We start from the raw sequence: 13732 nt of genomic DNA, 5'->3' as shown, positions 1-13732 counted from the left end.
TTCGGAGACACCTGTAGAGCACCTTTATAATCACCCAGTTACGTTGTGACGTTTGGTAGCACACAAAGTGTTCCTCCGGTAAACGGGAGTTGCATAATCTCATAGTCATAGGAACATGTATAAGTCATGAAGAAAGCAATAGCAACAAACTAAACGATCAAGTGCTATGCTAACGGAATGGGTCAAGTCAATCACATCATTCTCTAATGATGTGACCCCGTTAATCAAATGACAACTCATGTCTATGGCTAGGAAACTTAACCATCTTTGATTCAACGAGCTAGTCAAGTAGAGGCATACTAGTGACACTCTGTTTGTCTATGTATTCACACATGTATTATGTTTCCGGTTAATACAATTCTAGCATAAATAATAAAAATTTATCATGAAATAAGGAAATAAGGAAATAAATAATAACTTTATTATTGCCTCTAGGGCATATTTCCTTCAACCATAACGTGTCAATTTTGTCTGGGAGTAGTGTTCTAGGCAAAACGGGTGTCTTCCATGATACATATCTGTTTAGAGAAAAATGGAAGACAATAAACAGTAAATGAATTTGTGTAATTTGGACTAATGGTCAAGTTACATTATATAAGATTTTCCCTTATTTAGTTATTATAATTCTTTTGAAAATATAATGCACTGATTGACTTTTCTGGTCTTCGTTGCACACCTTTAACTTTGATTTTCACGTATTATATGTCTAGACTGCCAGTTCAAGTCTTCCTTCATGGCTCAAATACAGTGCATGCACCTTTGTCATGAATTGGCATCGGTGAGTAGAGACACGGTCGCACATGATAGCTTCACGTGGACCTGCTCGAGTTTAGGAGGAAACACAGCGAAATTCGTGTACAACAGTCTATGCTCTGGGCTGCCAAGATCCCCAATGGTAGCATGTGTTTGGAGGACTTGGGTGCTTCACAAGTGCAAGATCTTTGTGTGGTTGGCGATGCAATACAGAATTTGGACGTCTGACAGGAGAGCTAGACATGGTGAAGAAAATATGCCCTAGAGGCAATAATAAAGTTGTTACATATATTTTCCTTATATCATGATAAATATTTATTATTCACGCTAGAATTGTATTAACCGGAAACTTAGTACATGTGTGAATACATAGACAAAACAGAGTGTCCCTAGTATGCCTCTACTTGACTAGCTCGTTAATCAAAGATGGTTAAGTTTCCTGACCATAGACATGTGTTGTCATTTGATGAACGGGATCACATTGTTAGAGAATGATATGATGGACAAGAACCATCCGTTAGCTTAGCATAATGATCGTTAAGTTTTATTGATATTGCTTTCTTCATGACTTATACATATTCCTCTGACTATGAGATTATGCAACTCCCGAATACCGGAGAAACACCTTGTGTGCTATCAAACGTCACAACGTAACTGGGTGATTATAAAGATGCTTTACAGGTGTCTCCGAAGGTGTTTGTTGGGTTGGCATAGATCAAGATTAGGATTTGTCACTCCGAGTATCTGAGAGGTATCTCTGGGCCCTCTCGGTAATGCACATCACTATAAGTGTTGGGGAACGTAGCAGAAATTCAAAATTTTCTACGCATCACCAAGATCAATCTATGGAGTAATCTAGCAACGAGGGGAAGGAGAGTGCATCTACATACCCTTGTAGATCGCTAAGCGGAAGCGTTTAAGTGAACAGGGTTGATGGAGTCGTACTCGTCGTGATTCAAATCACCGATGATCCTAGTGCCGAACGGACGGCACCTCCGTGTTCAACACACGTACAGCCCGGTGACGTCTCCTACGCCTTGATCCAGCAAGGGGAGAAGGAGAGGTTGGGGAAGACTCTATCCAGCAGCAGCACGACGGTGTGGTGGTGGTGGAGGAGCGCAGGACTCCAGCAGGGCTTCGCCAAGCACTACGAGAGACGAGGAGGGAGAGAGGTAGGGCTGCGCCAACAGGGAGAGCAAATCACACGTGTTGGGCAACCCCAAACCTCAAGTATATATAGGGGGAGGGGAGGGGCTGCGCTCCCACCTAGGGTTCCCTCCCTAGGGGTGGCGGCAGCCCCCAGATCCCATCTGGGTGGCGGCCACAAGGGGGAGAAGGCGCACCTGGGGTGGGCCTTAGGGCCCATCTGCCCTAGGGTTTGCCCCCTTCCCCTCTTGGAGGCGCCTTGGGCCTTGGTGGGAGGCGCCCTAGACCACCTAGGGGCTGGTCCCTTCCCACTATTGGCCCATGTAGGCCTCTGGGGCTGGTGGCCCCACCTGGTGGACCCCCGGACCCCTCCGGTGGTCCCGGTACACTACCGGTGATGCCCGGAACACTTCCGGTGGCCAAACCCATACTTCCTATATATCAATCTTTACCTCCGGACCATTCCGGAACTCCTCGTGACGTGCGGGATCTCATCCGGGACTCCGAACAACATTCGGTAACCGCATGCATACTTTCCCTATAACCCTAGCGTCATCGAACCTTAAGTGTGTAGACCCTATGGGTTCAGGAACCATGCAGACATGACCGAGACACCTCTCCGGCCAATAACCAACAGCGGGATCTGGATACCCATGTTGGCTCACACATGCTCCATGATGATCTCATCGGATGAACCACGATGTCAAGGACTTAATCAATCCCGTATACAATTCCCTTTGTCTAGCGGTACGATACTTGCCCAAGATTCGATCGTCGGTATCCCGATACCTTGTTCAATCTCGTTACCGGCAAGTCTCTTTACTCGTTCCGTAACACATCATCCCGTGATCAACTCCTTGGTCACATTGTGCACATTATGATGATGTCCTACCGAGTGGGCCCAAAGATACCTCTCCGTTTACACGGAGTGACAAATCCCAGTCTCGATTCGTGCCAACCCAACAGACACTTTCGGAGATACCTGTAGTGTACCTTTATAGCCACCCAGTTACGTTGTGACGTTTGGCACACCCAAAGCACTCCTACGGTATCCGGGATTTGCACAATCTCATGGTCTAAGGAAATGATACTTGACATTAGAAAAGCTTTAGCATACGAACTACACGATCTTTGTGCTAGGCTTAGGATTGGGTCTTGTCCATCACATCATTCTCCTAATGATGTGATCCCGTTATCAACGACATCCAATGTCCATGGCAAGAAACCGTAACCATCTATTGATCAACGAGCTAGTCAACTAGAGGCTTACTAGGGACATGGTGTTGTCTATGTATCCACACATGTATCTGAGTTTCCTATCAATACAATTCTAGCATGGATAATAAACGATTATCATGAACAATGAAATATAATAATAACTAATTTATTATTGCCTCTAGGGCATATTTCCAATAGTCTCCCACTTGCACTAGAGTCAATAATCTAGTTCACATCGCCATGTGATTAACCCTCAAAGGTCACATCGCCATGTGACCAACATCCAAGAGTCTACTAGACTCGATGATCTAGTTCACATCACTATGTGATAAACACTCAAAGAGTTCTGGGTTTGATCATGTTATGCTTGTGAGAGAGGTTGTAGTCAACGGGTCTTGCCATATTCAGATCCCTATGTATTTCGCAAAACTTTATATCGTAGATGCTGCTACCACGTTCCACTTGGAGCTATTCCAAATTATTGCTCCAGTGTACTTATCCGGTATCTCTACTCAGAGCTATCCGGATAGGTGTTAAGCTTGCATCGACATAACTCTTTACGTCGAACTCTTTACCACCTCCATAACCGAGAAACATTTCCTTATTCCTCTAAGGATAATATTGACCGCTATCTGGTGATCTACTCCTAGATCACCTTTGTACCCTCTTGCCAGACATGTGGCAAGGCACACATCAGGTGCGGTACCTCAGCATGGCATACCGTATAGAGCCTATGACAAAAGCATAGGGGACGACCTTCGTCCTTTCTCTTTCTTATGCCATGGTCAAGCTTTGAGTCTTACTCAACTTCACACCTTACAACTCAGGTAAGAACCCCTTCTTTGACTGATCTATTTTGAACTCCTTCAAAAATATGTCAAGGTGTGTGTTCTTTGAAAGTACCATCAGGCGTCTTAATCTATCTCTATAGATCTTGATGCCCAATATGTAAGCAGCTTTATCCAGGTCTTCCTTTGAAAATCACTCTTCAAACAACCGTTTATGCTTTCCAGAAATTCTACATTATTTCGTATCAACAATATGTCATCCACATATACTTATCAGAAATGTTGTAGTGCTCCCAATCACTTTCTTGTAAATACAAGTTTCTAGCAAACATTGTATAAACCTAAAAGCTTTGATCACTCCATCAAAGCATATATTCCGATTCCGATATGCTTGCTCTAGTCCATAGAAGGATTGCTGGAGCCAGCATACCTTTTAGCGTCCTTAGGATCGACAAAACCTTTTATTGTATCACATACAACTTTTCTTACGAAAACTTGGTAAGAAAACTTGTTTTGACATCCATCTGTAAGATTTCATAATCGAAAAATACAGCTAATGCTAACATGATTCCGACGGACTTAAGCATCGCTACAGGTGAGAGATTCTCATTGTAGTCAACTCCTTGAACTTGTGAAAAGACTCTTTCCCATAAGTCGAGCTTCATAGACGGTAACATTACCGCCCACGTCCGTCTTCTTCTTAAAGATCCATTTATCTCAATGGCTTGCCAATCATCGGGCAAGTCCACCAAAGTCCATACTTTGTTCTGATATATGGATCCTATCTCGGATTTCATGGCTTCTAACCATTTGTCGGAATACAGGCCCACCATCGCTTCTCCATGGCTCGTAGGTTCATTGTTGTCTAACAACATGATATCTAAGACAGGATTACCGTACCACTTAGGAGTAGTACATATCCTTGTCGACCTACGAGGTTCAATAGCAACTTGATCCGAAGCTTCATGATCACTATCATTAACTTCCTATTCAACAGACATAGGTGCCACAGAAAACATCTTTCTGTGTCGCATCATTCTCTAGTTGAAATAAAGGTTCGACAACCTCATCAAGTTCTATCTTCCTCCTACTCAATTCTTTCGAGAGAAACTCCTTCTCGAGAAAGGACCCGTTCTTAGCGACAAACAATTTGCCCTCGGATCTGAGATAGAAGGTATACCCAACTGTCACCTTTGGGTATCCTATGAAGATGTGTTTGTCCGCTTTGGGTTTGAGCTTCTCTGGCTGAAGCCTTAAGCATCGCAGCCCCAAACATTAAGAAACGACAACTTTGGTTTCTTGCCAAACCAATGTTCATACGATGTCATCTCAACGGACTTAGATGGTGTCCTATCTAAAGTGAATGCAGCTGTCTCTAATGCATAACCTCAAAATGAAAACGGTATATCGGTAAGAGACATCATAGATCGCACCATATCTCATAAGGTTCGATTACGACGTCCGGACACACCATTACTGTTGGGGATATTACTACTGGGCGTAAACCGGCCTATCTAGGCCGGGTTAACTTCATCAGTAGTTAAGTATGTTAAAGCCCATGAAGGTAGATGAGGGCTCAAGACCCATAATCGGTTGAGAGCCTGTAGCCATAAACCGGCGTCAATATGTAACTTGTATTGTAAGTTAGGAATAAGTAGAGACCAAACCGGACACATCTATGAGCCGGTGTTGGGACTCTGTAAACCGACGGGCGTCACCCATGTATATAAGGGGACGACCAGGCGGCGGTTCAAGAACAACAGACAACAACTCGAGACATAGGCGAAGCTTGTTTGCTCCCTAGTCATCGAAACCCCATCAATTCCATCACAACTAGATGTAGGCTTTTACCTTCATTGAAGGGGCCGAACTAGTATAAACTATCTTGTGTCCTTGTGTCTGCTTTAACCCCTTCAAGCTAACCCGTCGCGATGGCTCCACGACTAAGTCCTTTCTCTAGGACATCTGCCGTGACAAAACCACGACAGTTGGCGCCCACCGTGGGGCTATCGCACGATGGTTTCCGGTTCTTGGAGGGCCGCTTTGAAGGACTCGAGGGCTACGCTGTAGGCCGGATGACTAAGAGTCGTCGCGGCAAGGTCTACATCGACGACGCAGGCTGGGGCCCTGAGGCCGGCTCAATTGAGTACGGGTACCGGGTCCCCTTTGGTAGCATTCACGTTTTCATTGGCAAGACCGGTGAACCGGGCCCTGAGCCGGACATTTGCACCGACCTCGTCGAGACGGCTCAGCGTGCGCAATCTGCCCGGGTTAAACCGGCCATGAAGCGTGCCTTCGTGGGAGTCATCCATGGAGGAAGTTATGAGGACGGATCGGAGTTTTGCGGGGCGACTGTAGTTTGTTCCGGTGACGAATCTTCGACCGGAGAAACCGAATCTCTTTATCAGCTACAAGATGGCCGGATTGGGAGCTGTTCCGATGGCGACAGTATTCCGGACCCCTGTGATCTGCCCAACCGGGTTGGAATATTCATGACCGGAACACAAGCAACGCTTCATTCTTCGACATCCGCGGCAACGATCTCCGGTTCAGCAGCGGCGATGGCTGCCGGGGCAGGAGGCCCTGTGCGCCCGCTGGCTCAGGTTCTATCAGAACTATTTGATGCATTGGCTGTGCTTATGACGGAAGTTAATCCGCCAGATCAGGACATTCACAACACGGAGATTGCAAAGGTAAAGGAACAGATCACCCAGGCCAAGGCGGATCTGGTGGCTGAGGACACCAGGATGGCCGCAAAGCGGGCCGCTTTAGACGCACAGGCCTACAGGCTTATGTTGGACCAGAGCATGTCGCATGAAGTCATGAGGAGGAAGCACCGATCCCGCTTACCTCCGGTTTTCGAGGCCAGAGACCTTTTCAACACTCCAGGACCAAGAGCCGGCAATCCGCTGGAGGGGAACCGGGCAGAAGCCCCTGGGACCGGTGCACCGGTTCAGCCTCGTCAGATGGACCCGCCTCGTCAAAACACCGTTATACCTCAGGATGCTTTAACACCTCCGGGTCACTACTCCAACCCAATGGACAATCTTGTTGCCGTTGCTGCACGGCTGGAGGCCATTCCAATTGAAGGTGACTTGCCGCAGGTAGTAGAGACGCGACGGGTCAAGGAACTTTTGAGGACAGCTTTGGCCCAACAGGAAGCGTACTCATACAGCTGCGACCGGATCCACTCGACCCCCCGTCCAAGCCAGAGCTGTAGCAGACATATGGATGAACCAGCAGTGTCGAGTAATGAACGACGTGGAGCACCCCGTGGCAACAACCCGACGGGTGGTGCTGATGACGCTCAGGAAGTGGTGAACCGGGCCCGAGCGCGCAGGGAGGCCAAGTTAGCCGCACAGCATCAGGCTCGGCAGCTCACGCCGGTTCGTCCAACCATCTCGATCAAAACTGGTGTTACTTCTAGTTCTTTGGGGGTGCCGTGCCTTATCCCCGCTTTACGCAACGTGCGCCTGCCCAAGGATTACAAAGGCCCGTGCAAGGTACCAAATTACACGGCGGATCAACCTCCAGAGACATGGGTGGAGAGCTATGAGATGGCCATGGAGATGCTTGATGTGGATGACACGGCGTGTGCGAAATACTTCACCATGATGCTTGAAGGAACGGCCCGTACTTGGTTAAAAAGCTTGCCAGCTAATTCTATCAGTTCATGGGCCCAATTACGAGCCCGGTTTATCAGCAATTTCAAGGATACCTATAAACAGCCTATGTCGATAGTGGACTTAGCTGCATGCGTCCAGGAGGAAGGAGAATCAACGACTCATTGGGTGCGCCGGGTTTCACAAGTGTTGCACTCCCCAGACCGCATCAACGCTGACACCGCAGTATTAACCCTAGAAGGCAACTGCCGGTTTGGGCCCCTGAAGTTGAAATTGGGATGGATGAAGCGTCATTGCACCAACATGGGGACCCTCATGGCCGCTTTGGTGAAATATGCTGATTCTGATAGTACCAAGGATCCCGAATCTGATGATGACAAGACAGGGAAAGGGAAGAAGAACAGCAGCTCCAAAGGTCAGCAGCATCACTGGGTAAGCAATGGCGGAGGAGGCAAGCGTAAAGCGGATGGTAACATGGACTTTGTGGCTAATACCAACGCACAGGACAATGGCCAGCGACGCAAGGGTAGGCCAAAAAATCGTAATGGAGCACCCAAACCTAACCCAAACCGCCTAAACTATCTGCTAAGCCAGCCCTGTTCAAGACATGGGACGAAGGAGGAGCCAGCAAACCACCTTTGGAAGGATTGCTTTATTATGCAGGAGTTCAAGAATTCTAATAATTTCCGGTATGATCACGAATCTGGCGGTGGCTCAGGGTCCGGGCCGGGTTACGGTGGAGGAAGTTCCGGTTCAGGATTTAATGGTAATCCGGGCGGGCATAATGGTCAAAATAGTCAGAACAACCAGGGTGGTTACAACAACAGCAACAACAGTCAGGTTACCAGAGCAACCCAAAGCAGTTGAGTAGTGGGCAGTACCATGTCTTTACCACTAGCTTGGACAAGCGAGACCGGAAGGTTCAGAGGTGGGCAGTCAACTCTGTTGAACCGGCCATACCTCGTTATCTACGTTGGTCTGAACAGCCAATCATATGGAGCAGAGAGAATCACCCACCCCAGGTCGATAATCCGGGTCAGTTGGCTCTGGTGGTGGCGCCTTAGGTGGGAGGTTATAAGTTCACCAAGGTGCTCATGGATGGAGGGAGCAGCATTAACATCCTGTACTATGAGACCTTCCGTCGTATGGGACTAACAGATAAGAATCTCAAACCATCTAATACAGTATTCCACGGTGTAGTGCCTGGCAGATCAGCATATCTCGTTGGTAAGATAGCTCTCGAAGTGGCCTTTGGGGATGATCATGATTCCAGGTCGAAGACATTGACGTTTGAAGTGGTGAAAATCCAAAGTCCATATCATGCCCTGTTTGGGCGACCGGCATACGCCAAGTTTATGGCTCGGCCCTGTTATGTGTATTTGCAGCTCAAGATGCCGGGTCACAAGGGGACAATAACGGTTCACGGAAGCCGCAAAATCGCTTTGGAATGCGAGGAAGGAGATGCGGCTTATGCAGAGTCGGTTTGTGCCACCGAGGAGCTGAAGTACTATAAAGACAATGTTGATCCGGCGGACATGACTCCGTTGAAGAAGCCAACTATGGAGCATGATCCGGCCCTGAAGTTCAAATCGGCAGCAGAAACTAAGCTTGTTGACTTCGTACCTGGCAATTCGTGCAAGCAGTTCAGCATCAGTGCCAACTTGGATCCGAAATAGGAAAGCGCGCTCATCGAGTTCATCCGTGAGAATCGGGACATTTTTGCATGGAAGCCCTCTGACATGCCAGGTGTACCGAGGCAACTCGCTGAGCACACACTTAATGTGGATCCTAAATATAAACCGGTGAAACAGTTCCTCCGCCAGTTTAACGAAGAAAGACGCAAGGCGATTGGAGAAGAGGTAGCCAGGCTCTTAGCAGCTGGCTTTATTGTTGAAGTTTTTCACCCCGAGTGGCTTGCCAATCCGGTGCTGGTCCTCAAGAAAAACGGCACCTGGCGCATGTGTGTGGATTACACAGATCTTAATAAAGCTTGTCCAGCAGATCCTTTTGCCCTCCCCCGTATTGATCAAATTATTGATGCTACGGCGGGTTGTGAGCGTTTAAGTTTTTGGATGCGTATTCTGGCTATCATCAGATCAAAATGGCAGTTAAGGACCAGGAGAAGACAACATTTATAACTCCCTTTGGAGCCTTCTGCTATGTGTCTATGCCCTTCGGGCTCAAGTGTGCCCAGGCAACTTACCAACGGTGTGTACAAAATTGTCTTCACAAGCAGATTGGCCGTAATGTACATGCTTACGTGGATGATATCGTGGTTAAATCCAGGGAGAAGGAGACTCTGATTGATGATTTGAAGGAAACCTTTGATAACCTGAGAACATACAAGATGATGCTTAATCCGGACAAGTGTGTCTTTGGTGTACCGGCGGGCAAGCTATTGGGTTTTCTAGTGTCCAACAGGGGAATTGAGGCTAATCCGGAGAAGATCACGGCTATCACCTCCCTGGCTAAACCAAAGTGTATCAACGATGTTCAACGCCTGGCAGGCCGGATTGCTGCGCTAAGCCGGTTTATCAGTCGCCTGGGTGAGAAGGCAATCCCTTTGTATCAGATGTTGAAAAAGACGGATCAGTTTGTCTGGAGTTCTGCTGCTGATGAAGCATTTGAGGACTTAAAGCGGCAATTGGCCAATTCGCCTGTGCTCGCCGCTCCCATTGACAAGGAGCCGTTACTGCTATATGTTGCTGCTAATGTTCGGGCGGTCAGCGTAGCTATTGTGGTGGAGCGAAAGGAGGCAGGTAAGGAGCATCCGGTTCAATGTCCGGTCTATTATATCAGCGAGGTGCTCATTGAGTCCAAGCAAAGGTATCCGCATTGGCAGAAGCTGGTGTATGGAGTTTTTATGGCAAGCCGGAAGCTTAAACAATATTTCCAAGGGCACTCAATTACGGTGGTCAGTTCTGCTCCTTTGGGAGATATCATCCAGAACCGGGAAGCAACCGGCCGAATTGCAAAGTGGGCCATAGAGCTGGGGCCGTACGGTTTGAAGTATGTGCCTCGGACAGCGGTTAAGTCTCAAGCACTTGTTGATTTCATCAATGATTGGACGGAAATGCAAGCACCTGAAGAAAAACCGGATCATACGTATTGGACCATCCATTTTGACGGATCCAGGCAGTTGGAAGGCTCGGGGGCTGGAGTCGTATTAACTTCCCCACGAGGTGATAAGTTTTGTTATGTTCTCCGTTTAATGTTCCCTTGTACTAACAATGCAGCTGAGTATGAAGCCTTGCTCCATGGTCTCCGGATGGCTAAGGAGATGAATCTAAGTCGAGTTAAGTGCTTCGGTCACTCGGACCTTGTGGCTCAGCAAGTGTCTGGCACTTGGGACTCCAAGGACCCACTCATGGCAGCATATCACCGTGAGGTGGATACTGTCGTAGGTTATTTCAAAGGCTATCAGGTGGACCACGTGGACCGGCGGAAAAATGAAGCGGTAGACGCTTTAAGCCGTCTGGGCTCTCAGCGCAAACCGGTCCCACCCAATGTTTTTCTGGATGTGCTGCACAACCCGTCGGTCAAGATCCCTGGTGAAGAGGATTTGGCTATTCCTGATCCGGAGGCTCAATTGGTGGCAGTTCTTCATGTTATTCCGGATTTGACGCTTCCTTACCTGGCGTACAAGAACCGGGGCGAGTTGCCAGAGGATGAGATTCTGGCCCGGCAGATAATCCGGCGATCCAAGTCCATGGCTATCATCAACGGCGAGTTGCATCATTGCAGTGTATCAGGAGCTTTTCAACGTTGCGTGTCTCCTGAAGAAGGCCGCGAAATTTTGCGTGAAATCCACGAAGGAGATTGTGGTCACCGGTTCAAAGTCTCTGGTGGCTAAAGCGTTTCGCCATGGCTTCTATTGGTTAACTGCTCATGCTGATGCGGAGGATCTGGTCAGACGATGTGATGGTTGCCAAAGGTTTTCAAGACGTGCTCATGTACCGGCTCAAGAATTGAGAATTATTCCAATTACTTGACCGTTTGCGACTTGGGGGCTGGATATGGTTGGGCCTTTCAAAAGGTCCAAAGATAAGAAGACCCACCTCCTGGTGGCGGTTGACAAGTTTACAAAGTGGGTGGAGGCAGAACCTGTTAGCAAGTGTGATGCGGCCACGGCGGTTCAGTTCATCAAAAAGGTGATTTTCCGGTTTGGCTTTCCGCACAGTATTATCACAGATAATGGTACCAATTTGTCCAAAGGTGCTATGAAGGAGTTCTGCGAACGGGAGCACATCCGGCTCGACGTTTCATCAGTGGCACATCCACAGTCCAATGGTCAAGAAGAAAGAGCTAATCAAGAGATCTTGAGAGGCATCAAGCCCCGGCTCATGGTTCCTTTGCAGAGAACGCCGGGTTGTTGGGTAGAAGAATTACCATCTGTGTTGTGGAGCATCAATACAACACCCAACAGATCAACAGGATACACACCGTTCTTCATGGTTTATGGAGCGGAGGCGGTTCTCCCCAGTGATATCCGTCATGATTCACCTCGTGTCACGGCTTATATTGAAGCGGACAACGAGACAACACGGCAAGATGCTTTGGACCGGTTGGATGAAGAGCGTGACATCGCAGCCGCCCGATCGGTGATTTACCAGCAGGATCTTCGTCGTTATCACAGTCGCCGGGTCAGAACCAGAACCTTTCAGGAAGGAGCTTTGGTGCTTCGGCTCATCCAAGATCAGACTGATATGCATAAGCTATCCCCACCTTGGGAGGGGCCTTTCGTGGTCAGCAAGAATCTGCACAACGGGTCGTACTATCTGATCGATATTCGAGAGCATAAGGACTCACGTACATCAGAGGAGGAGACTAACAGGCCGTGGAATATAGCTCATCTTCGGCCTTACTATACCTAAGCCATTGGCTATACTTATGTACATATTACGACAATGTATATATTATGATTAAATATAATAAACCGGAGCCTCAGCTAAAGCGGGGTATCTGTTCTTTTACATCATGTGAGGTTACACAGAGCTGCTCTAAAGCGGCCTCCGGTTTACCCCTTGAGTTCGCTTTGCTAAAAGCATCGTGTTATATCACTTGGAGGATTGGTCGTGTCCGAACCAATACCATGCCTCTTGATAGGCGAGAGCCACCAGATCACTTGGGGACTTGGTCATGTCTGAACCAGTCATGCCTCTTGATCGGCCTAAGGCCACATAATCACTTGGGGGCTTGGTCGAACCTGAACCATGACCATGCCATTTGGTCGGCATAAATGCCACAGAATCACTTGGGGACCTGGCTGACTAGAACCATAGTTACACCTAATGGGAGCTTGATCGTGTTTGGCCATGGTAACGCCATTTGATCAGCTTAAATAAACCTTTTTTGGCAAACGTTTTTGTCGTTGCTTTTGTTTCACACTTTTCTTTGAAGGGTTTTTTTGCTTTTCATTGTGTTTTTTAAACCGACAAAGTTTTTTAACTAATCAATTGACGGAACACAGTTCACGTCAATCCGGAGACTATTTGTTCGGTTTGATCCTTGTTGTTAACATCCTCTTATGGAGTAACACGGTGTTTATTATAACCCGGCACGGTTTACATGGTAAAACCAGCGTCATATATATATACAGGAGCTGTTATCTCCTCCAACAGTGTGGGTTTGCAAAACTCCGCTTCAAGATTGGCCAAGACAACTTCACACTCAACGATGGCAGGTATTATGTATCTCAAAAATTTGATCATATACTTAAAATTTTGTTTTGGATGTTTTGATTTCATATATACAGACATCATATTCCGCCTGACGGTACAACCGCGGTGGCACTTGATGAATTTCTCATTTCAGAAAGTGTTTTGGAAAGTTCATTACCACAGGAAGAACAAGTTATGCACGAAGGCATATCAACATCAAAGGTATCAGCTAGCCTATTACAAGGCAACATGGTGCCCATAATAATATAATTGTTTTTCACAAATGAGAGGCAGTTTTAAAACCGGCTTCCGCTTCAAGCTTGGTCACCAGCCTGGCCTGATGGTTGTGGGTCATCCTGCGCCGCTTCAGCTTCCGTTCCTCTACCCAGTGGCTGGAAATCCACAGTTGTCCAGTCGGTTCCCATTAATGCTTGAAAAACAGCTTAATCATGGATCAGCAATGACGGGTCAATATCGGGAGCATAAGTATGCTTACGGATTGGAGGGATCAGATTTTCCAATTCATGGATTGGTGCAGCTATTC

Source organism: Triticum urartu, chromosome 5 (assembly GCF_003073215.2).
Source record: "Triticum urartu cultivar G1812 chromosome 5, Tu2.1, whole genome shotgun sequence".
NCBI lineage: Eukaryota > Viridiplantae > Streptophyta > Magnoliopsida > Poales > Poaceae > Triticum > Triticum urartu.
The sequence above is the reverse complement of the archived record's forward strand: the minus strand, read 5'-3'. Positions refer to the sequence as shown.